Source organism: Dermacentor variabilis, chromosome 2, assembly GCF_050947875.1.
Source record: "Dermacentor variabilis isolate Ectoservices chromosome 2, ASM5094787v1, whole genome shotgun sequence".
In the NCBI taxonomy this organism is placed as follows: Eukaryota; Metazoa; Arthropoda; class Arachnida; order Ixodida; family Ixodidae; genus Dermacentor; species Dermacentor variabilis.
In genome coordinates, this window is record NC_134569.1 from 4,474,046 (window position 1) to 4,499,197 (window position 25,152).

The 25,152-nt window shown below is 48.5% G+C and overlaps 1 protein-coding gene across 1 annotated transcript in view; it reads right to left on the reverse strand.

The window, feature by feature from the left end:
- The window catches only part of LOC142571296 (parathyroid hormone/parathyroid hormone-related peptide receptor-like), a 523,250-nt gene that overhangs the window by 472,964 nt on the left and 25,134 nt on the right, over positions 1-25,152 (reverse strand). The window lies entirely within an intron of this gene.

Here is a 25,152-nt window from a genome sequence, read left to right on the forward strand (position 1 = left end):
TACAACACCGCTACGCAAGTCACAAGCGGGTTTTCCCCCTTCTTCCTCCTGTACAGTCGCCAGCCCACGCAGACTATCGACACGTTGCTGCCATACGCACCAGATGCCTCAGAGTGCACGCCCGTGTCGGAAGACGCCCGTTACGCTGAATATTGCCGACAACTAACCAAGCGCTTTACTACAGCCGACCAACAACGCCAGAAAAACGCTCGCGATGATCACCACTCCCCTGCCTCAACATTCGCTCCTGGAGCACTTGTGTGGCTGCTTGTACCACTCTGCGCCCCTGGCTTGCCGTCCAAACTACTCCCAAATTATCATGGTCCCTACCGCGTCGTCGAGCGTACTTCCCCCGTAAACTACGTCATTGAACCTCTTACGCTGCACGGCGACCTACGTGGACGTAATGTTGTTCACGTAGACTGCCTCAAGCCGTACTTAGCCTTCTTGTCCCCACCTGTTAGATCGCCAGGATGGCTCCACCTTTCTCGACAGGGGCAGCTGTAATGAAGAAAGGAATGAATGACATCCCGATCTTCATCAAGAGCGGAGGGCACGAGATCGGCGCTCGAACACCACCATCTTGTTACAATAATAATAGTAATAATAATAATAATAATAATAATAATAATAATAATAATAATAATAATAATAATAATAACGATGCATTGTTTCTTGTCGATGGGTATGCTGGAATCATTTGTGAACCGCACATGTCCTCATGCGCAGAAGGCATTGCCGTATATGCAGAGGAGGAACTGTATGTACAACCATACAATATGACTCGTAAGAGGAGAGGGGCACCGACTGTGGGGTTGTCTGTACCGTACAAACGAAAGACGTAATAATGATATCCACTGTCTATATATGCATATTAAGGCGCACCCAAGTGTGGTACTGAGAAGTTCATGACCACGCACTTTACATTGGTTAGTCGCGATGACACTACCTTAGTGATCACCATTGGAGACTTCAATGTGAGCATTTGAAAGCCAGAAAATAAATGGTTCACTGAGTTTGTTCAAGAACTTGGTTTGAAGGGCCACACCAATCGAAGCAACTCAATTAAGCAACAATGGTCATGCATAGATTCTACTTTGGCCAAGATTGTGTGTAAGGTTGTAACCGGACCAACCCGCAAATGTCACAGTAATCACAAGGCTATCGTCACTACTATTACCAAATGGTGCAAGTCAATACAAGACCCCTTGTCTAATCCAGTGTGATGTGCTACAGCTTAGCTGTTCATCCACCTTCACAGAGTGGAATGGCTTCTAATATATTTTTTTTTCTTTTTGCGTCGGTTCCGCTTTCAGAAAGTGATAATGGTATAAAGGCAGTGTCATTCGTTCTTGTCTCTGTGGATATAAATAAGATTCAAGTAAACCCTATATCTGCGCCGCGCTTGCTTAGTGTCTGTGGTGTTGGGCTGCTAAGCACGAGGTCGCGGGATCAAATCCCGGCCATGGCGGCCGCATTTCGGTGGGGGCCGGAATGCGAAAACACCCGTGTACTTAGATTTAGGCGCATGTTAAGGAGCCCCAGGTGGTCGAAATTATTCCGGAGTCTCCCACTTCGTTGTGCCTCATAATTAGATTGTGATTTTGACGCGTAAGAAACCCATATTTTAATGTCTATATTTCATTTGCATCCGAGTAGGCGCAAGTAAGGATATGCTAGCTTCTTACACAAACCTATACACACAGATATTCACCACTCTCTCTCTTTCTCTCTCAAGCATACAGACGTACAGATAACAGGCACGTTAGCCTCCATGCAGATTTACATGCGCCCACGCATACAGACACGAAGAAAAATATGCGCACGCACGCACACACGCATGCGGAAATGCACTCATACACAAATGCGCGTATGCTCGCAGACGCATAAACGTGCTCGTGCGCACGCAGACAAAAATACGGAGACACTAGGACGGGCTAATACACAAACTCAAGTACACGCGCATGCACACTCAAGACGTGCACACGCATATACACTCCTTCTCTATCCCTGCTGCCTCTCAAGACGCTACTGCGTGCAGAATAATTCACACTTGCTGTGCAATTACAGTTTCAACGCCAGCTCTACTTAATCGCCTTACGGTTTAAATTTGGTGCTTCTTGAAGTCAACAGGGCTACTTTTCTTTATCTACACTAGCTGCGCGAGTGTAGTTAGCGTAGGCAGTCAACATTCTTTACTTGCCGCAGAATAGTTTAGCTCCGCCTACCTACACGGAGTCATGTTTTATATTGTAGCAAGAAAACTACACTTTCTATACTGCGCTTTCGATTATAGCCAGCGGCGGACGTCAAAAAATATTAGTGATATAGCGACGATAGTATGTACTCGCTGCAAAGACGATAGCGAAGTGCTTGCTTGACCATGTGTCACAAAGGAAGGTGAGCTAATCTGCCAAAAAAGTAAAATTATTTTCCTCATGAATGTTGGAGGCTGTTTCAGACTAAGCGCTGACTTCGTGCACTGCTCATTCGCGTTGTATTTAGCTGCAGCTTGTCTAGATTTGTTGACAAAAGAAAAATCGTACACTGGAGTTTAGTTTCACGGTAGTGTGATGTGGGTAATGCTACGGTCAACCGCGTCGTCGTGAGTCCCCTATACCAGCGGTTGTGACGGCGATCCCTGCTCCTGCAAGGGACGATGGCAAGCGGCTGCGAGTAAAGCTCGATGCGACGCTCCCTTAGGTGTTGCCGCTGCTAACACTGAAATATGCAGCCGGTAAGTGCGAATCAGGTGCTTTTCGTCTGCTGATGCAGAAGACGACGCGCAGTCTGCTGTGATTGGCTACAGCCCAGCCAGCCAAGTGCTGCACACGACGCCATAACTCTACCCAGCACTACACTCGTCTACACGATCCTGCACGAAGTGAAGGTTAAGAAAAATAGCCCTAATTTTCCCTCTGCAGGGAGGGTGGAAAACAATTTGCTCCTGAAGCGAAATGGGACTTCACGACCGATCCCTGGCCAAAACATTCTTTAACGCACCCCCGATGTTTCTACTAAGTGCCATAAGCGCATATATTGTTAGAAGGAGTTGCAACGCCGACAGTCATCTCGTCGCAGTCCCGCAACCCAGGAACATTTTCCGGGACATATAATTTTGATGTCGGTGAGCGGCTCCAAATGCGCAAGGGCATCAGCGCCCAGAACAGGTGGTAATGCTGGCTCCCATAATTTTCCACCTGAAAGGAATGCCATGGCTCTGGTTTCGAAACCACAAGGAAGAACTGACGAGCTGGGAGCAATGTAAGCAAAAGCTCACGAGTTCTTCAGGAAACCAGTTGGCCGTCAGCAAGCTGCGCAAAACGAACTTGGGTCCCGCGTAGAGGCGTCGACAAAATCATGCGACATACATCCGGGAAGTTACCGTCCTTTGCCGCAAGTTTGAGGAGAACATGTCAGAAGAAGACAAAGTAAACCACGTACTCAAGGGCACGTTATTCATGAATGTCGACGCATCGAAGAAGCAAAAAGTTTTCGCATCGAACACCAGTTGATCAGTCTACGAAATACGGCTGCTACATATTCGTACGAGGACTTTCGCTCTGCGAATCAGCCGTCAACGCCTGAAAGCCTCGTCCGCATCGTTCGACAGAAGGTCGGAGCCGCGGCACCGGTTGGATTGCAGACCTCTTCGAACTATTCTCGACTGACGAGTTACCTTGTGCAGTCTGTTGTGAACGACCAGTTGGCGAACCTTGGAATTCCGTCTATATTCCGTCCACCGAGCGGACACCTGCATTTTTCTACGATATCTCCTTCGCGAGGCCAGTACCCCTGTCGGCCTTTTCGGAACCCATCGGAATGGCGAACATCCAATGACCGGCCGATATGTATCAAGTGCCGGCACGTCGGCCACATTTCCTGCCACTGCCGCAATACCTGCACGTCATGCCAATATCAGTCTGCGCTCCAACCTTCCCGCCACTCACTAGGTACTTGTCTATCACCGCAAGATTCCACAGAGCCATACAACTCTACGCAGGCGCCCTCATCTACACGGCAGAGTCGTTCACCCTCACCACAACGAACCCTGTCTCGCTCACCCACTATTTGCCGTTCTGCATCCCCATGTACCTGCACTCTACGTCAAACTGACGGGTGCAGCTTCGAAAGGTGACGCTGCTAGAACGACCGGGATTGCGATTGCTCTGCTGACCTTACTGGCGGAAAGGAATTTACTTGATGTGACGTAGGTGGTGTGCCTGCCGCTGCTCTGCTTGTTATAGGCGCGCACATCTGTGTGATGAGCGACCAGCTTCGTAGACAGCTCCCTTACGTCCTGACACCTGCGGCGCCCTGTCTTGTGCGAGTCGCTAGCGTAAGAACATTGGCCTCAATAGGAATGTGTGCCGCTCACAATAGTGTCTCTGGCCGCAAAACATCTGTTTTGTTTACTGTTCTTTAAGAGTGTCCCCATGACGTTGTTCTAGGCCTTGGTTTCCTATCCGCTCACTCCGCCCTTATCTATTGCTCCGCTGGAGTTCCCCTTGATTTACTTTGTCCTGACCCTCCCGAGGAAGTTCCCAGCAGGATCTGCTTCGCTGAGCACATTCAACTCGCCCCACAAGCCCTGACCAGCGTCCTGCTTTTACAGCTCCACCTGTGCCTGATGGTGAATGTGTTGTGTCTCCTTTTGCGGAAGTCCTCTTTGCTCATCACGCTGCTCTTCCACAAACCGTCGTCAGTATCGCCAACAACTCTTCCAGCCTTCATCTCGTCAACTTGGGAATCAGTGACCTCGTCCTACCACAAGGCATATCCTTAGGTATGGTGTCTTATTCTTCCCAAGATTGCCTGTTTTCAGCTTCAGCTGCTTATATTAGGTCGTCTCCCGTTGACTCTTCTTCTTTGCCGGCTGTCCTTCCTCAGCTCACAAACGTTATTGCTCCCGAATCCCGCCTCACCATGCTAACCGCTTATGCCAGCTGCTCTCCGCGTTCAGCGACATTTTTGACCTGGGTCACCCTTTAGGCCAGACCTCTCTCCAGACACACCATATTGACATTGGTGACGCCCACTCTATTCACAGGCGACCATACCGTCGGTCCTTGCACGCATGACAAGTTATTCAAACAGAGGTCTTGAAGATTCTCTCTCGATGAATCGTTGAGCCATCATCCAGTCCTTGGGCGTCCCCTGTCGTTCTAGTTAAAAAGAACGCCAGCTGCTGCTTCTGCGTGGATTACAATGCAGAAGATCAGCAATAAAGACGTTTATCTGCTGCTACACGTTAATGACGCCCTCGACTACCACCATGGTGCGAAGTACTTTTCTTCCATCGACCTTGGTTCCGGTTACTGGCAGAGTGCGTCGACGACATGGACCGAGAGAAAATCGCCTTTATAACACCTGATGGCCTATACATGTCCAAATTTGAACCACTCGGCTTATGTGATGCTCCATCTACTTGTGAGTGCATGATGGACGCACTCCTTCATAACCTCAAGTAGTTCATCTGTATTTCTTACATAGATGACGCCGTAATTTTTGCTCCTACATTTGACACGCACACGGAGTGCCGCTCGTTCGTTCTTTCTGCTTTTCTCAGTGCTGGCCTTCCAGTTAATTCGTCTAAATGTCAATTCGGACGCCGCTAAATTACTATCCTCGGTCATCTTGTTCATTCATCTGGTGTATGCCCAGACCAGGGAAAAGCTCTTGCCGTGCAGAAGTTTCCCGTGCCAACATGTGCTAAAGATGTCCGGAGCTTCGTGGGCCTGTTCTCCTACCTCCGCCGCCTCATGCACAATTTCGCTGAGGTCACCCACCCTTTGGTCTTCTGAAGGCAGACGCCGAAGGGGACCTGAACCAGCAACTGCCTTCTCGAAGCTTGTCTCTCTCCTTACATCTCCATTCTTTCTTGTGCACTTCGACCAGACTGCTCCAAGGGAAGTCCGCACTGATGCCAGTGGTCATGGAATCGGTGCCATTTTTTGCCAACGTCAACGACGCCACGACCGCGTCACTGCCTACGCCCGCCGTCTGCTTTCTCCAAATGAGGGGAATTATCTGAACCAACGTGAGTTATGTCAACGCCTGAAGAAGCTATCTGTGCTCACTGCTGGTTTACTCCTACCTCTTGGCGTTCTGACCGAACCCTTCTATCTCGCTGGTGTGGACCACGTGGCACCTTTCCCCACATCTGACTGATGCAACAAGTGGATTGCCATCGCAACAGATTATACAATTTGGTTCGCGTTCACCAGAGCCCTTCCAACAGGCGTAGCCTACTTCCTGTTGCACATCATTGTTCACCACGGCGCTTCTCGTCAACGTCTTACCGACAGGGGTCGCTCCTTCCTCTTTACAGTTGTGGGCGACTTCCTCTATTCTTCTTCTACCAAGCACAAATTTACTAACACATACCATCCGCAGACAAACGGTCTTACGGAGCGGCTTAATCGATCATGTATGTTCTTCATACATGCTCTTCATGTATGTTTCTGGTGACCATCATGACTATAATACAGCTCTCCCGTTTGTCATATTCTAGTACAATTCATCACGCCATGACACTGCACGTTACTAGCCATTTTATTTGTTATGCAGCCGAGATCCAGTATTGCTTTTTAATACAATACTACCTACCGCTCAAGAGTCCGTGTCTCAGTATATAAGCCATGTCATTGCTCGAGCCGAAGAAACACGCCAAGTTGCTAACCGTCGCCATTGTGCTTCTCAGAACAAGTGGAAAAGCATTTGTGATGGTAGTAACCGGGACGCCGATTATATTCCCGGGGATCTTGTAACTCTGTGATCTCCCACCCGCCGTTTCGGCCTTTCGGAAAAACTGATGTCCCGCTACTCCGGCCCTTACCGAGTCCTCTGTCAGTTAACCAACGTAACCTACGAGATTTCTCTCACCTACTACTCGCTCCATCCATACTTCCCATCACTTCGTTCAGGTCAGCTGCCTAAAATGCTACCAGTCCTTTCCTGCCTAAAAAGCAGCTGGAGGGCGCTCCCAGGCGAAGTGGAAATATGTTGCGCAGTTCTGCACAAAGCTGAGGAAGATGAGCCCAAGCTTAGATCTGAAGCAGTGAACGCTTCAACGACAAGCCTGCTGTAGGCTTGGCTTTGTCAATTACTGTAAATTACTGTACATCCTGTGAATTAAAAAATGAATTATGGGGTTTTACGTACCAAGACCACGATATGATTATGAGGCACGGTGTAGTGGGGGAATCTGGAAAATTTCGACCACCTGGCCATCTTTAACGTACCCTGAATCTAAATACACGTGTGTCATCGCATTTCGCCCCCACCGAACTGCGGCCGCCATAATGTATATACGCTAACCGTCTTGCTTCTTCTCTCAGCAAAAATATTATTCTAAACATAACTTAATTAGCGGGAAGCTTTAGCTCCTACATAGTAAATCAGCAATCCTTTCTTCTTAAGTCACTGGACCGCAATTCATGAGTTATGTGGGACTTAAAAGAAACAGTCAAAATGAGATTTCAGAAAGCGAATTTTTATTTAGCTTCCACTTTTTTAAATTCTAAGAAAATACGGAATATTAAGAAACAATACTTGAAGTATACGACTCTGTACCTCAGCAACTAAAAACGGTGCCGGAATTCTGTGCGCTGCAACTAATATTTCTTTTAATGCGGACAAAAATGATATATCATATGGCACCGTGAAATACGCCGCTAACTCGTGAATATGACATTCGCAGAATCATTACAGGCATTGTAACAACTTAACATAAGTTATAAATTCATACATCTGATTTGCGCGATTGAGATTCTACAGGGAATGTAGCTTAGAGGGATGCAATATCAGTTTTTATCCGAACTAACGAATTTGTAAACTTCGGATTTCTTTCTTCAGATTTGCTGATTTCTGATAATTCTTGTCAATAATGCCATGGCCTAAATCAAAACTATTATTGCAGCGATCACTGTCATCCAACGTTCTCGCTTGAATGCAACAATTCTCATTCATATCGGTTGAACGGTTGAGCGATTTTCTCATAGAATAATTTATGCGTTTTACATGTATTTCAGCAGCCGCCATCGAAGAAGGGCCATAGCAAAAGCTTCCGCTTATTGAATCAGACCGGTTCTTAGAAAACGCACGAAACATAACGCTGACTACACGGAAGTCCGCGGCCGCAGTCGTGCACAAATAAAGAGAAAAAACAACGAAAAAATGAAACCTAACGGGAGCTTTGCGGGAGCTGTTATCTCGGCCAGACATCTTTCCCGGAATGCCGACGAGCTGTCTGGCAAGGTGTCTACCAAAATCGTCGATTCATTGTAAGTCGAGCAAGTAGCAGGTTGCTTTCAAGATAAGGCTGACACATAAGCGCGGTCGTTTCCAAGTGCCGAGGTGAAGCAACAGTCTCAGGGTGTGCTTCTTTTTATTATGTTTTCTTTAGTTGTGCGTCATGGCGCACGTCAAGGCGCGACTTTAAAATCTTTAAGCTTGATATGCCACGTGGTGGCGAAAAAAGACACTAAACGCATGTACACAATTCCTAGGTCTGAACGGTCTTGAGGTCGTGCATAGTGCACTAGCGGACGGAGGGGTTACGGGTGGGCGCAAAGTTGGGCGAAGTGGGCCGTAGGTCTGTGGCGCAGGCCTCATCGCGACTTCGGCGTACGTCCGGGGAGCGGCCGTCGGAGCCTGCTGGAGAGAAGGCGAAATGTGGTCGGCTACCTGCTCCTTGATGACCGATTGGAGAGCGGGCGCCAAGAGTACTCGGCTGGCCGTGTGTGAGTGGAATCAAGGAAAGCTGACGAGCCACCTCTTCACGGACGAACTCCTTGATCTGTAGCAGCAGCGAAGTGTTATCCAGGGCAGCAGCCAAGCTCGACATTGAGGTCGCATGAGGTGTAGATTGGGGGGTCGTTACGCGGTGTTTGCGCAGTTCGTCGAAGCTTTGACAGAGACTGACGAGTTCCGAGACTGTCGACGGATTTTTCGCCAACAGCATCTGGAAGGCGTCGTCTTCAAAGCCTTTTAAGATATGGCGGATCTTCTCGGCATCAGCTATTGTGACGTCAACGCGGTTGCAGAGGTCGACAACATCTTCTATATAGATGGTAAATGTCTTCCCGCACTGTTGCGCACGGCCACGCAAACATTGCTCGGCGCGAAGCTTGCGAACCGCGGGGCGCCCAAATACCTCTGTCACGTTAGTCTTTAAGGCCGTCCACGTCGTCAAATCGTGTTCCTTGTTGCGGTGCCACAGGCTGGCGACACCGATCAAATAAAACGATACGTAATTCAGTTCTTTCGTGTCGTCCCAGTGCTTGCGGATGCTCACCCGGTCGTAGTCAGCCAGCCAGTCTTCTACATCATGTTCTTCGGTACCACTGAAGATGGATGGGTCGCGTTGACGCAAAAGGCCGGGGCAGACCACGGTAGTTACCGGGGCAGCGGATTGTGGTTGTGGTGGTCCTTCCTCCGGCATTATGAAGACGGTCTCCAGTATCCGATTACGAAGTTCCAGTATTCCGGTTCTACCCCGCACCTCCACCAATTGTACAGCGGTTTATTCGGCTCTTAGAGCAGCAGCGACAAACTCAGCGCCAGCAGGTAGGGCGCAGCCAGCGAACGAACTGGGTACGGGCCACGCGATGGCAACGGGGCTTGTCAGCCTGCGAATCTTCTTCGTTACAATATATATATATATATATGTATATAAATATATATATATATATATATATATATATATATATATATATATATATATATATATATATATATATATATATATATATATATATATATTGATACAAGGCTGAAACATTTAAACAACGGGCGCCGATTCATTCACAAAGGCGTATTGAAGGAAAAGACGACGAAATAATGGCACGTGTTTTCACCGCACGCACTCGCATCGCAGGTGGCCGTTGTCGGCGTCTACAAGAAGAATACGAGGTGAAGTGACGCTCGAGAGAGAAGAAGAAGGCCTTCCTGATCTCCCGTTTAGAACGCAGCAGTGCTTTTTATTTACCCCAGGGCACAAGTTCGCCCACAATAAATAGTTGTATCTGGATTCCCTTAACTGTCCGTTACAATTCTGGTGGAGGTGCGGGGTAATGATTCCCAGCCCAATTCGAGTTGGAGAAAGCAGCCCGGAACCACGCCATCTCAGACCCAACGAGCTTACGCCCGTCCACCAGCGCACGAGCCGTCGCCTACGTGGTGAGCCGCCCGAGTTTCCTCTTTTGCCGGAGCAGACTATAATAGCAGCAGCAGACAATACAGGAATGACATCCCAGACAGCCTCAACCCGCATCCTGGTTGATCAGCCGCGAACGCCCGAGCCTTTTCACGGCGACACCTTCGAAGACGCCGAGGAATGGTTGGAAGGCTTCGAGCGCGTCGCTGACTACAACGGATGGGACGAAAGCCGCAAGCTCCGCAACGTTTACTTCGCGTTGCAAGACTGTGCGCGAGCGTGGTTTGAAAACCACGAAGCTGTCCTCCGGTCGTGGGATGACTTCCGACAGGAGCTGTTGGCCACGTATCCGAGCACAGACCGCGGGGAAGAGCTGAAGCCGCTTTGCAAGCAAGAAGCCAGCGAAACAACGAAAGCGTGGCAATGTATCTCGAACATATGTCCCGCTTATTCCGCCGGGCCGACCCGAGCATGAGCGAGGACAAGAAGCTTCGGCACCTGATGCGCGGTGTGAAGCAGGAGCTTTTCGCTGGTTTGGTTCGCAGCCCTCCACGCACCGTCGCCGAATTCCGCTCCAAGGCGACAACTATGGAAAGGACTCTTCAACAGCGTGCGAGACTCTACAACCGCGATATGAACGTCGCCTCTATGGATGCGATGCCGGCAATGTTCGGAAACCGCGTCGAGGTCTTACGAGAACTCATAAGGTCTGTGGTTCGAGAAGAACTTCAGAGGCAACACCGGAACAACGGCCCCACAGAGGTCTCTTTGTTAGCAGAAGTGGTTCGCGAAGAAGTGAGACAAGCCGTCCGCGAACAGCACCCACCAGCACAGCCGCAAGCGTCGTCACCGGTACGGCCGACGGTATCGTACGCCGAGGTACTTAGAGGATCTCCAGGACGTGCTTTCGTCGCGGCAACTGCGCATGTACCTGAACCTCGGTTCTTGCCGTCTCCGCCGGAGACGAGATTCCGGAAAGCTGACATATGGCGCACTCCTGATAGAATCCCGCTGTGCTACCACTGCGGCGAAGCGGGTCATCTCTACTCTACAGGATGTGCGAACACCGTAGATCGGGACTTCGGGGATTTTCCATAAACGCTCCTTGCCCAAGAAACGGTGAACGCCCCTTCGAGATCCAGGAGTATTTGTCAACGCGCCAAAGCCCGCAGACTTCCCAGCAATACCAACCTCGGTCAACAGTGCCACTGAGGTATCGATCACCGAGCCCGCGTCCATTCTCAAGCTCCCGAAGGCGACGCCCCCAAAGCCCACGTCGGGAAAACTAATACCGGCGACCTGTGGAGGTGAGGCCGCTGTCGACGCAAGAACGGAGCCCCCAGCGCTGATTCTGAAATATAACGACGGACGCGAGAGCAGTTGCGAAAAGAGTGGCGTAGCTTCCGATTTATCTGTGTTTATAGACGGCTGCGAAATTACTGCTTTAGTAGACACAGGCGCAGACCATTCCGTTATGAGCAAAGTACTTGCCAGAAGACTGAAAAAAGTGCTGACTCCTTGGAGAGGACCGCAAATTCGAACCGCCGGTGGACACCTTATCAACCCGGTGGGCAGGTGCACTTCTAGAATCGGAATACGCGGCTTTACATACATCGACAGTTCCATTGTCCTATCAGAATGCTCAAGGGATGTGATTATTGGAATGGACTTTTTGCAGGCGATCGGTGCAGATATCAACTTGCAGGAATCCTGTGTGTCCTTCTCAACGAAGCACGCCATCGCGACGTTCGAGTGTGAAGGACAATTCGATGCGCTTCAGATTATAACCGACGACGTCACGATACCCCCATGATCCAGCATAGCTGTCGCCGTAAGAAGCACCGTATTCAGCGACTATGAAGGAATAGCAGACAGTAACACTGGGCTCTTACTCGAAAAGGGATATGTATGGCAAGGGGCCTTGTTCGGCTGCGTGACGGGTGTTCAAATGTCTTCCTGACTAATTTTGGGAATGAAGTTCAGCATGTTGCGAAGGGAGCCGTCATTGCCTGCCTTAACGATTATGAACAGATTACGGATTTGAGCTCTTCCGATGGTGCACTACTGGAGTCTGACAACGTAGACTCCATACTCGCATCCGTCCACATCGAAGCAGCACTATCACCGAGCCAGAAGCAGCAAATAGAGAACCTTGTACGAGAATTCGCCTCGTGTTTCTCAACGACATCGAAAGTCCAGAGAACATCCATCGCCAGACACCGCATCATTGTCGACGAAGCTGTGAGGCCTATTTGCCAGCATCCCTACCGAGTGTCACCGAAGGAGAGAGAGATCATCAGCAAACAAGTCCAAGAAATGCTTAGATAATAATAATAATAATATTTGGGGTTTTACGTGCCAAAAACCACTTTCTGATTATGAGGCACGCCGTAGTGGAGGACTCCGGAAATTTTGACCACCTGGGGTTCTTTAACGTGCACCTAAATCTAAGCACACGGGTGTTTTCGCATTTCGCCCCCATCGAAATGCGGCCGCCGTGGCCGGGATTCGATCCCGCGACCTCGTGCTCAGCAGCCCAACACCATAGCCACTGAGCAACCACGGCGGGTCGAGAAATGCTTAGAGACGACGTAATTCAACCATCGACCAGCCCGTGGGCTTTGCTGTGGTGCTGGTAAAGAAAAAGGATCAGACCCTGCGCTTCTGCGTTGATTATCGGAAGCTAAACGTCGTCACAAAGCGGGATGTCTATCCACTTCCGAGGATCGATGACACACTCGATAGACTACGGGATGCGAAATTCTTTTCCTCTCTCGACCTCAAAAGCGGATACTGGCAAATAGAAGTGGACGAACGGGATCGTGAGAAGACAGCATTCGTGACACCAGACGGGCTATACGAATTCAAGGTACTTCCGCTCGGCCTCTGTTCCGCACCTGCCACCTTTCAGCGGATGATGGACACTGTGCTCTCCGGGTTAAAGTGGCAGTCCTGTCTGGTTTATCTTGACGATGTCGTGATTTTTTCTACGACCTTTGCTCAGCATGTGGAACGACTAAGGACTGTGCTCAAAGCTATTAGTTCAGCAGGGCTGACGATAAAGCCACAAAAATGTCACTTCGGCTTCCATGAGCTCCTTTTCCTCGGCCATGTGATTAGCTCCGAAGGCATCCGTCCTGACCCTGAGAAGACCGCAGCAGTAGAAAAGTTTCCTAGACCAACCAACAAAAAGGCCATTAGGCGATTCCTAGGACTTTGTGCCTATTACAGGCGTTTCGTCAAAAAACTTTTCGAAGATTGCCGAGCCGTTAACGCGATTAACGAAAGAAGATATGCCTTTCGTATGGCACAGTGAACAAGAAGATGCATTCAATGAGCTGCGACGGCGACTTCAAAACCACCCGGTCCTTGCGCACTTTGATGAGGAAGCGGAAACAGACATCCACACAGACGCCAGCAATTTAGGACTTGGTGCCGTCCTCGTTCAATGACAAAACGGAGAGGAAAGAGTGATTGCATACGCTAGCCGCACTCTTTCGAGGGTTGAAACCAACTATTCAGCCACCGAAAAAGAATGCCTCGCAGTAATATGGGCCATAGGAAAATTCCGACCATACTTATACGGTAGACCGTTCCGAGCAATCAGTGACCATCACTCATTGTGCTGGCTTGCAAACCTGAAACATCCGTCTGGACGACTTGCTAGATGGAGTCTGAGGCTGCAGGAATACGACATAACGGTCGTGTACAAGTCAGGTCGCAAGCACAGTGACGCTGATTGTTTATCACGTGCTCCGGTCGAATCTGCTCCTGTGAAAGATGGAAACGAATTTCCGTTTCTTGGAGCCGTGACCACATCTGAGATGGCCAAACACCAGCAGTCCGACGCCGAGTTGCTTCTACTCATCAGGCACCTCGAGGGACACCCCATCCATGTTCCGCGAGTTTTCTGCCGGGGATTGTCATCGTATGTGATGAGAAATGGCGTCCTGTACAAAAGAAATTTTGAGCACAGCACAGAGAAATTTCTACTCGTTGTTCCTTCAGCTTTGCGATCGGAAATCTTAGAAGCCTGTCACGATGACCCATCAGCAGAACACCTCGGAGTGAGCAGAACCTTCGCCCGAATTCATGCTAAATACTACTGGCAAAAGCTATTAAATTCAGTACAGCATTATGTACGAACATGTCGGGATTGCCAAAGACGCAAAACGGCTCCATTAAAACTCGCAGGCCTCCTTCAACCAATAGAACCCCCAGGAGCCCCGTTCGAACAAGTCGGAATGGGCTTGCTTGGTCCCTTTCCGACATCGTCATCAGGGAAACGATGGATAGTAGTAGCGACCGATTACCTAACCTGATATGCCGAGACATCCTCTCTAATCGGTGCAACGGCCGTTGAAGTGGCTGAATTCTTTGACACCAAGATGGTATTACGAAGTACTGTAGCGCCAAACAGACGACACAAGAAGAAGAGACACGGACGAGCGCTGGTATTACGACACGGTGCCCCTGGAATTATTATCACGGACCGAGGAACTTCGTTCACGGCCGATTTGACGCAATCCATCATGAAATTGACTCATACCAGCCACAGGAAAACAACTGCCTATCATCCTCAAACAAATGGGTTAATCGAGCGATTGAACAGGACGCTGACCGATATGTTGTCAATTTAGGTAGACTTATAGCACCGTACATGGGACAAGATCCTACCCTATGCGACATTCGCCTACAATACCGCATTGCAAGAAACCATTCAAGTAACGCCATTCCAACTTGTTTTTGGTCGAACAGTTACCACACCCTTGGATGCAATGCTGCCTGTCAGCGACAGTAGAGAACAGAACCCTGACATCAGTGACTTTACACAGAGGGCCGATAAAGCACGTCAGCTGGCGCGACATCGCATTCAACAAAGGCAGAGCATCGACGCGGACCGTTACAACCTGCGGCGAAGGGAAGTCGAGTATGCACCAGGGGACAGTATGGGTGTGGACTCCCGTGCGGACGTGCGGCCTGTCCGAAAAGCATTTGCGCCGTTACTTCGGCCCTTACCGAGTACTTCGCCGCATCAGTCCCCTGAACTACGAAGTTACGCCAGAAGGACAAGTGAGCTCATCACGATGCCGGCGTCGCACAGAAACCCTACATGTGGTCAGACTGAAGCCATATTATGACAGGCAGTGATTATTCGACCAAACATCTTTTCTGTGCCTTATACCACTTTAGTATGGACAACTGCTTGTGAACAATTTCGTCGCTTTACGCATCGGGACGATGCGTTTTGGAGGGGGGATAATGATACAAGGCAGAAACATTTAAACAACGCGCGCAGCTTCGTGCGCCCCCCTCAAGACGACAAAGGCGTATTGAAGGAAAAGACGACGAAATAATGGCACGTGTTTTCACCGCACGCACTCGCATGGCAGGTGGCCGTTGTCGGCGTCTACGAGAAGAAGACGAGGTGAAGCGACGCTCGAGAGAGAAGAAGGCCTTCCTGATCTCCCGTTTAGAACGCGGCAGTGCTTTTTATTTACCCCAGAGCACAAGTTCGCCCACAATAAATAGTTGTATCTGGATTCCCTTAACTGTCCGTTACAATATATATATATATATATATATATATATATATATATATATATATATATATATATATATATATATTGTGAGCATTATTCACACGCTTCATATTCGCACGTGTGCATGCTCATCATCACCGTTTTGGGGCCTGGTGGTGGGGTTCTCACTCGAGAGAATGAACAAGCGACTGGCTGCCTAAACCTCGTCTCAGAAGTGATGGAGTGTGGTGTCCGGTTCCTTCGTCCTCTCGCTCCCAGTTTCTCTCCAGCTTCACCTACGCTACATCCCTGGAGCTCCACTCGGGTCGCCGCCTTTACTAAATGCAGTGAACCATGCCGCAAGATCAGCAGACCAATACCACGACATCCACCTTGTCTACTCCTGCGGCAACCCCTTCTTGGACAGTCAGCACACCTCAAAAGGATCCACCGGTGTTTGCTGGGCTTCCAGGTGACGACGTTGAAGACTGGTTGGAGCTATACGAGCGCGTGAGTGACTTTTACAAGTGGAACGAATCAGCAGTACTTTATCACGTCGCCTTCTACCTAACCGGCGTTGCGAAAACTTTGTTTTACAATCATGAGCTCGATGTCGTCAACTGGAGCACCTTTAAACACCATCTACGCCAGATTTTCGCGAACTCATCTGTCCGCTACCATATCGCCAAGAAGAAGCTTGCTGAGCGTGTTCAGCACCCAGGCGAGTCTTACACTTCGTACATACAGGACGTCCTCGCCCACGAGGCTATTGGGACTGTGGCATTCAATGCTCTTGTAGTGCTGAATGCCACTACCGTCGCAGATATCATCAGTACGTGTCAGCGTCTCGATGAACTTCATATGCTCCGCGTAAACCCTGGCACATCTGATTTCAAGGCGTCCAGCGACAGCGAGCTACGTGCCTTGATTCGCTCCATCATCCGTGAAGAACTGCACGCCCAAGCTTCGTCAAACCCTCCTGAGGTCCATCTGACGCCTGCTGGTGGCGGCCTACGCCATATCATTACGGAAGAGATAGCTGCAGTGACCTGGCCGCAAGTTCCGGGCCCGCACCCTATCCCTACGCCAACTTACGCTCAGGTTGCCTGTATAGTGCCACCCTCCCAGCAGCCACGACAACAGGCACCTGCACCGCATGTGTCCCTGAATCCCATCACTACAAGACCACCACCTGTTCCGTCTTCCAAAACATGGGGCCCAACTCGACCAGTATGTTACGGCTGCGGCATCCGTGGCCACATTTCAAGGTTTTGCCGACGCCGTCAGCAAGATGAAAGACGTAGCTATGACGGGTTTGAAACGGATGAGTTTTCTGGCCCTGTACCACTACGTCAGCGTTCTTACTACGATTATTATCCACGACGTTCCCCATCCCCACAGGACTACAAGACTGCCGGTTCATTGCGTTTCCCGCGTCGTCGCTCTCCATCACCGATGCGGCGCCCCTCTTCCCCTCTACAACTGGCTAATTCGTCCTCCGATCACCACCCGGAAAACTAAATGCTGCAGCTTCAACAGGGAAAGCTGCATCTTTTGGACAACGTGAAACTCCTCTGGAGCGCCCGTCAAATGTACTTCTGGTGCGTGTTGAAGGTGTTCCAATCGAAGCCTTGGTTCACACAGGTGCATCGCATTCGCTTATTAGTACTGACTTGTGTTCTCGATCAAGAAAAGTGATGACATCCTATGATGGCCCTCCCCTTCGTTGTGCTAATGAATTTCTTGTTCAGCCCTCTGGTGTTTGCACTGCGCGTTTTCATTATTTGAATTCTTCACCACATTCAATTCGTCGAGCTGTCTTCTTGTACCTACGCGATGATTTTGGGATGGGACTTCCTGTCCTCCGCCTCCGCTTTCATCTCTTGCCTTCAGCGAACTAGTCATATGACGGACACTGAATCTTCGTCCGCTGTCGATGCTCATAGCCTACGTTTCGTCAGATCTACCCACTGTTTCATTTCCGCGGGCAATGAGCCTATTCTCACACTGACTTCCGACACCGTTCTTAATGGTGATGTGTTCCTTGCGCCGAGCGGTCACTGCATTTCTAGTGGGCTTAGCCTTCCTCCTAGCTTGGTGCGGTTTCAGGACGGTAGAGCGTTAGCCGCTGTTCATAACCCTACTTCTTCGCCAGTTGTGCCCTCCCAGGACACTACTGTGGCATGCTCTACTGGCGCCGAACCTCTTTCGCTGGTGCCGCTTCACACCGAATCACCACCTTTGTCTACTACAACTGATTATACTGCTGCCGCTGCTTTTACGGCCGCGATAAATCCCGATCTGGCCGCCGCGCAGAAAGAAGACCTTTTGGCACTCCTGCAAAAACACAGCGGTTTATTTGACTTTCACTCCAAGCTTCTGGGCGCACTTCCGTTGCAGTACATCGCATCGAAACCGAAGGCAGTTCGATTGTACGCCACCGCCCGTATCGCGTGTCTTCAGCAGAACGGAAAATCATTGCGGATAACGTTGATGACGTGCTCAAAAGAGACATCATTCGGCCATCGTCCAATTCTTGGTCGTCTCGTGTTGTGCAGGTTCGCAAGAAAGACGGCTCTGTACGATTTTGCGTCGACTATCGAGCCCTTAATAAGATCACGCGCAAAGATGTATATCCCATGCCAAGAATCGACGATGCCATTGACTCCCTCCAGGGTGCAGAATATTTTTCTAGTCTAGACCTCCAATCCGGGTACTGGCAAATCCCCATGCACGAAGCAGACAAGTACAAGACAGCCTTTGCAACGCTACACGGACTTTACAAGTTCAACGTCATGCCCTTAGGTTTATGTAATGCTCCTGCAACATTTGAACGCATGATCGACAAAGTTTCACGTGGTCTTAAGTGGAAGACCTGTATGTGCTATTTAAATGATATCGTTATTTTGTCTACAACTTTTCGTCATCACTTGGAGCGTTTGGACGAAGTTTCCACATGCATTTCCAACGCTGGACTCCAACTCAACACAAAGAAATGCTATTTTGCCACAAAGAACATCAAAGTGTTGTGCCACCTTATCATCAAAGATGGCGTTCGACCACATCGCAAATAGTTTGCTGCCGCGCTTCGCTTCCCTCGCCCTGAAAATCGAAAACAATTAAGTTTCTTGGGCCTGGCATCATACTTCCGCCGCTTCATCAGTCATTTTGCTGCCGTGGCGTCACCGCTTCACAAGTTGCTCACGTCGGGCGCTGCTTTCCCTTCAACGGACGACTGCGAACTTTCTTTCCAAGCTTTCAAGCAAGCATTAACCACCGACTCTGTCATCTGTCACTTCGATGAGAACGCACCAGCTTGTTTGCACACCGATGCTAGTCGCCATGGGATCGGTGCTATCCTTCTACAGCGTGATACCACCTCATGAGAGAGTGTTGTTTCCTGTGCAAGCCGCGCATAAACGTCTGCGGAAAGGAACTACTCGGTCACAGAGCAGGAATGTCTCGCAGTAGTTTGGACGATACAAAAATTTCGACCATATCTTTACGGAAGCCACTTCAGTCTATTTTTCTCTTGGACAGAAAAGGAGACAGGACTAAAAGCTCGTAAGCTGGACAGACGTCCTGCCCCCACTTCACGGTCATAACTGACCACCACGCCTTATGCTGGTTGTCGCCAATAAAAAATTTGTCTGGACGCCTTGGTCGCTGGGTGGTCCGCTTACAAGAGTACGATTTTGACGTTGTCTACAAGTCTGCGAAAAAGCATCAAGATGCCGACGCTCTCTCTCGCGGCCCGCTGTCATTATTAACTTCGAGTAGATCTCTCCATCGCTCGCCACTTGATGATGAGACTAAGTCGCCACTCCTGTTATTAGCTCTAGCGGTTACTGACACGTTATATTCCAATCGGGTCACTCAGCTCACCTCGTTTCAACGTTCTGACCTCTACTGCAACAGCATTATCCAACGCCTGTGCGGAACTACTTCTGCAGCAAATGCCAGATTGCGTCGGTAACTGCGACTATGTAAGCTTGACAACGATGTGCTGCACAGCTACATTTACAACTCCGACGGACACCGCTGGGCACCTATTCTTCTACGTTCGATGCGCACACAAGTCCTTGAAGCCTTTCACGACAACCCATCTGCTGGCCATTTGGATTTCCACAAAACATACCACCGCGTTAGAAGCCGCTTCTTTCGGCCAGGCATGTCTACCTTTCGAGCCAAGTACGTCGCTTCTTTCGTCCAGTGTCTGCGGTGGAAACGACCGACTTCGTCTCCTGCTGGGCATTTACAGCCAATCCCCAGTCCTGAGGCACCTTTTGCCATCGCTGGGATGGACCTAGTCGGCCCTCTGCCGACAACGCCGGCAGGTCATCGATGGATCGTGACAGCTGTTGACCCTCACACGTTACGCAAAGACCGCTCCTCTAGTTCGGCCTCCGACGTTGCCACCTTCTTTCTGGATACCATTGTGCTGCGTCATAGGGCACCTCATGTACAGTTAAGCGACCGTGGCAAGACTTTCATGTCAGCAATGACCGCAGAAGTACTCGGAGCTTGTGGAACAGTTCATAAGACGACATCCGCATATCACCCACAAACAAATGGCTTAACCGAGCGATTTGATCGCACACTAATAGATATGATATCAATGTATATCGGGCCAAACCACGATAACTGGGACAAACTTTTACCTTTTGTGACTTTTCATCACAACACCGCTATCCAACGAACTACTAGGTACTCACCTTTCTACATAGTTTACGGCCGTTCACCGACATTCACAATCGACGCCGCTTCCTTCAATGACCCAACTAACACCTCGGCCAGTATACCCGAACAGTTCGTCTCGAGACTCGCGGAATGCCGTCAACGTGCTCGCTTCAACACAGCAGTCAGTTAGCTAGATCGCAAGCAACGTTACGACATCTCTCGTCGCGACGTTTCATTTCGTCCTGGAGAGAACGTGCTCCTGTGGACGCCCATTCGTACACCCGATTTGTGCGGGAAGTTTGAATCCCGCTTTCTTGGACCCAACATTATTAATGAACAAACATCAACCGTGAGCTATCGAGTTACTCCCGTAGACGTTTCTTCCGACCATCGTTGTCGGGGTTCAGAGATCGTTCACGTTTCGCGCCTTAAACGATTCGTTCAGCGTTTCCCTCCTGCCTAAGTCGCAGCCTGGCTGGCCGCTTGCGCGCGCGGGGAAATTAGTGTGAGCATTATTCACACGCTCCATATTCTCACCTGTACATACTCATTATCGCCGTTTTCGGGCCTGATAGTGGGGCTCTCACTCGAGAGAATAAAGAACAGACTGGCTGCCTAAACCGCGTCTCACAATAGATAGATAGATAGATAGATAGATAGATAGATAGATAGATAGATAGATAGATAGATAGATAGATAGATAGATAGATAGATAGATAGATAGATAGATAGATAGATAGATAGATAGATAGATAGATAGATAGATAGATAGATAGATAGATAGATAGATAGATAGATAGATAGATAGATAGATAGATAGATAGATAGATAGATAGATAGATAGATAGATAGATAGATAGATAGATAGATAGATAGATAGATAGATAGATAGATAGATAGATAGATAGATAGATAGATAGATAGATAGATAGATAGATAGATAGATAGATAGATAGATAGATAGATAGATAGATAGATAGATAGATAGATAGATAGATAGATAGATAGATAGATAGATAGATAGATAGATAGATAGATAGTGCAACTTCGCGGTTATTTTCGGGCTATTTTCCCAGCAGTTTCCCAAACTAACTGAAGCTAACCGCAAAGTTGTGCTTCTCATCTTTAAAAGCACCCATGGCCCATTAAAACATACAGAAATGACTACTAGTGATTGGGCCCTCGGTTTCCCTTCTTCTAGTTTGTATATATAGTGTTTCAACGAACACTTTCCATTTTCTTTATTTCCTTTGACAGAGAGCCAAATTCAAAAAGTTATGGAGTTTTACTTGCCAAAACCACGATATGATTGTTAGGCGCGCCGTAGTGGGGGAATGCGGAAATCTGCACCACCTGTGGTTCTTTAAGGTGCACCTAAATCTAAAACCTAAAACCTAAACCTAAATCTAGTTTTGTTGAAATTATTCCACCGAACTATTCAGTCATTCGAAAAGGTCGGGGTTCCCATGGCGGTTGCGTGGCTCTTGTGTTAAAGAAAAACCTTCCATTTGTTTTACTGCAAGATGTGTCAGGTGCTGAAAGCGTGTTTTGCAGGATTCTTTGTAACAATACTACTATTTGTGTGGGTTGCTTCTATAGAAGCCCCTCTTCAGGTGATGAGAGCATTTCTGCCATTCATGAATTTCTACACCGATATGCTAACAACTCTAGAATTATCCTTATTGGAGACTATAACCTTCCAGACGTAGACTGGGTAACTATGCATCACACATCATCTTCTTCAGAAATTCTATTTGACCTAATGTTATCATTTAACCTTCACCAAATAATCCTAGAACCGACGCGTAAGCAAGGTTCCGCAAACAATATCCTTGATCTTATACTAATCAGTGATCATTTTTCAGGGCACCAAGCACATAAAGAAATTATTGAAGGCATTTCAGACCGCAAGATACCGCTATGCTTGTTGCCTCTGGACTGCTCGATAAGAACGCGTCGTAGTAAGTCTATAGTACCCAACTTCGAGAAGGCGGATGACAACATACTAACCCACTTTGCGCACGAATTTCAAGCCTTTACTGAAATAGCCTCCGACCCGTCAATCGATGTGAACACAGCCTGGCTTCATTTAAAGAATATGGTTAGCTACTGCGTAACTAACTATGTTCCGTTAAAAAACAAGCGACCACAAAGAACAAGCCCATGGATAACTCGGGAAGTCATCCACGCAAAGCGTCAAGTAGAAAGAATACGTAACTATATTAAAAATTATGGATCCATGCCCATCCAAAACTAAAAAACTAGCATGCGCAGTAGCACATTTTCGACAGAAAGCCGAAGAAGCTAAAGAACATTATTTTCATAACGCTGCCTAACTTTCTGAAAAACAGCCCTCAGAGATTCTGGAACCACTTCCGCCCTACTAAAGACACGTTATCGGACTTGTCTCCTGAGGAAAAAACTAACAACGCTAATGAGTACAATAACTATTTCCCTCGAACTTCACAAAAGATGACAGTAACCTGTCAGACTTGAGTAGCAGTTCAACATCGCGCATCGATTCTTCAGTCATATCTGACGCGGGTATCCTTAACATGTTGCTCACCCTTGACCCTAAAAAATCATGCGGACCAGATGACATTCCAAACCATTTTCTAAAGAGATACGCAGAGTGGTGCAGCCGATACTTGGGCCTCATATTTCGAAAATCCCTATCACAATCATCCTTACCCGACGACTGCAAAAAATGCGAAAATCATCCCAATACACAAAACAGGAGACACCTCATTGCCCTCTAATTATCGACCAATATCTCTCACTAGCACCACTTGCAAGATTCTCGAGCATATCATCCTTAAACATCTAACAAACTTCCTTGACACTCACAACTTATTAACGCCACACCAGCACGGATTCCGCCATGGATTGTCAACCGTCACGCAGCTTACGGAGCTTGTACCTCGCATATAACATCAACAACTGTAGCCAGACTGATATAATATTATTAGACTTTTCGAAAGCGTTTGATCGCGTACGCCACAGTAAATTATTAACGAAATTGCGGGGTTTTATTGGGAATGGGGAAATCTTAGACTGGGTAACAGATTTCTTAACAAACAGGGCACAATTCGTGCTATTTCAGCATGTGGAATCTGCGAGAGTGCCTGTCACATCAGGCGTCCCCCAAGGATGCGTGTTGCGGCCACTGTTATTTTTAATTTTCATTAACGGCATAACCAGAAATAGTGACTGTAACATCAAACGATTTGCTGCTGACTGCATCATCTACCAAACAATTAACACCTACGAAGATTATGTTTCGCTTAGCAACTCACTAGACCAGCTAAATGAATGGTGTAAAAAATGCAAATGACGATAAACACAACTAAATCAGTTTGCATGACGATAACAAGAAAAAAACAACCTTACAACTTCCCGTACTTTATTAACGGCACAATGCTAACGAAAGTTCACCAGCATAAATACTTAGGTATCACTCTAAGTTCTGACCTGAGATGGGACGCGCACATTGCCAACGTGACCTCGAAGGCATTACGCAAGCTATTTTATCTCCGAAGATGTCTCCGCCTCGCACCAACGTCAACTAAGCTTCTCGCGTATACTACATTCGTTAGACCGGTTTTGGAGTACGTTTGGGGGGGGGGGGGGGGGGTTTCCCCACTCAGTAAGTAAAATAACGAAACTGGAAAAATTGCAGCGAAAAGCGCTGCGGTTTAGTTACAAGTGTAGGTGCGCAGATTCACCCACTAACCTTCCGGCTATATCGGGTTTAGCAACACTCTCATCAGGAGTGAAGCAAGCACGACTCAAATTTTTATTTAACTTGATTCACAACTATATAAGATAGACCTAACAAAATACATATGTTTTTCGCAATCACGATCATCCAGACATAAACATGTACACGCTTTAACAGAATATTCATGCCATAATGACACATTCATGTACTCTTATTTCCCCCTCGTGATAAGGGAATGGAATGGCCTCGATCCTTCAGTCGTTTCTGCAGACTCATTATCGCAGTTCACATCACGGTTAGAATCCATATCAAGCAATCAGCAATGCAGTCTTATTCACATAATTTTGACACGTGTACTTAACTTTATCGAGCGACCATGTTTCGCCGCCTAACAAATGTTATCGCACAGCGCAGGACGCGCCTGCATGTAAAAGAAGTTTCTGGAATGTTATCGATGGTTCCATCCGCTGTCTTTCACCGCAACTTGTGTAATCTGATTGCATCTATGCGCGACGTGGATAGTGTAGAACTTTGTGGAAGACACGCGGGTCCCAGCGGTTAATCTCGAACATTCGACGACCGATCTATAAAAGCCGACGCGCTTGACCCGCTAATCAGATTATCGACGATCGCCGACCATGTTCGCCGCTATCGTTGTGCTATAAGCGTAGCCCGTTCTTGTCGGCACAGGTTCGCCCAATAAAAGTTAGTTTTGTCTTTCACAGTATTGCTACTGTGTTCAACGTCACCACCACGTGACATCTGGCGGAGGTGCTTGTGCGTTCATGAGCCGAACGCCCCCGCAAAGCCGCGATCCAAGCCCGAAGCCCGAGGACAAAACCAACATCGCCCAAGACCAGCGTGCTAGCCGCCGACTGCAAGGACTGCTCCCAGAGCACGGACTTCTGAGACGACCAGGAAGATTGCCACCAAGTCCACCCCAATGGCAGCCCCAGTGTCCCCCGTCGTGCTGCAGCAGCCCAGGGAGCCGCGGTCGCTTGGAGTTCCGGAGGTGCAACCTCAATTACCGCAACCCCAGCCAGAAGCGATGACTTACGCCGCCGTCGCAC